Genomic DNA, 401 nt, shown 5'->3' on the forward strand with positions numbered 1-401 from the left:
GTTATAACATTTAACATTTAACAGAACATCATGAATACCCCTATGGTAAGCCTCAGTCAGCCCTGACGAAGCCCTGCAAAGTTGGGCGAAACGTTGATTAACAATAAATAGTTTTTTGTTACTATTTGACCATCCTCCTTTTAAATACTGCACACGATTATTCAACGACCTGCCATTTACTATTATGGTTTTCATAATATCTATTTAAAAAAAAAAAATCTTATTCTAGGAAGTAACATATATGACAATGGAGTGAAAACGAAACAGAGCCCCTAAAATTAATTACTGCATTAATTTTAGTAGAAATTGTTCATTTAGCAATTATCAGTTTTCACCTTTTGATCTGTCATTTAATATTATGAGGTGTAGATAGTTGACCGTAGTAGATCACTGATTGGAGA

Source organism: Halyomorpha halys, unplaced genomic scaffold, assembly GCF_000696795.3.
Source record: "Halyomorpha halys isolate HHAL.00 unplaced genomic scaffold, Hhal_1.1 Scaffold1084.1, whole genome shotgun sequence".
Lineage (NCBI taxonomy): Eukaryota > Metazoa > Arthropoda > Insecta > Hemiptera > Pentatomidae > Halyomorpha > Halyomorpha halys.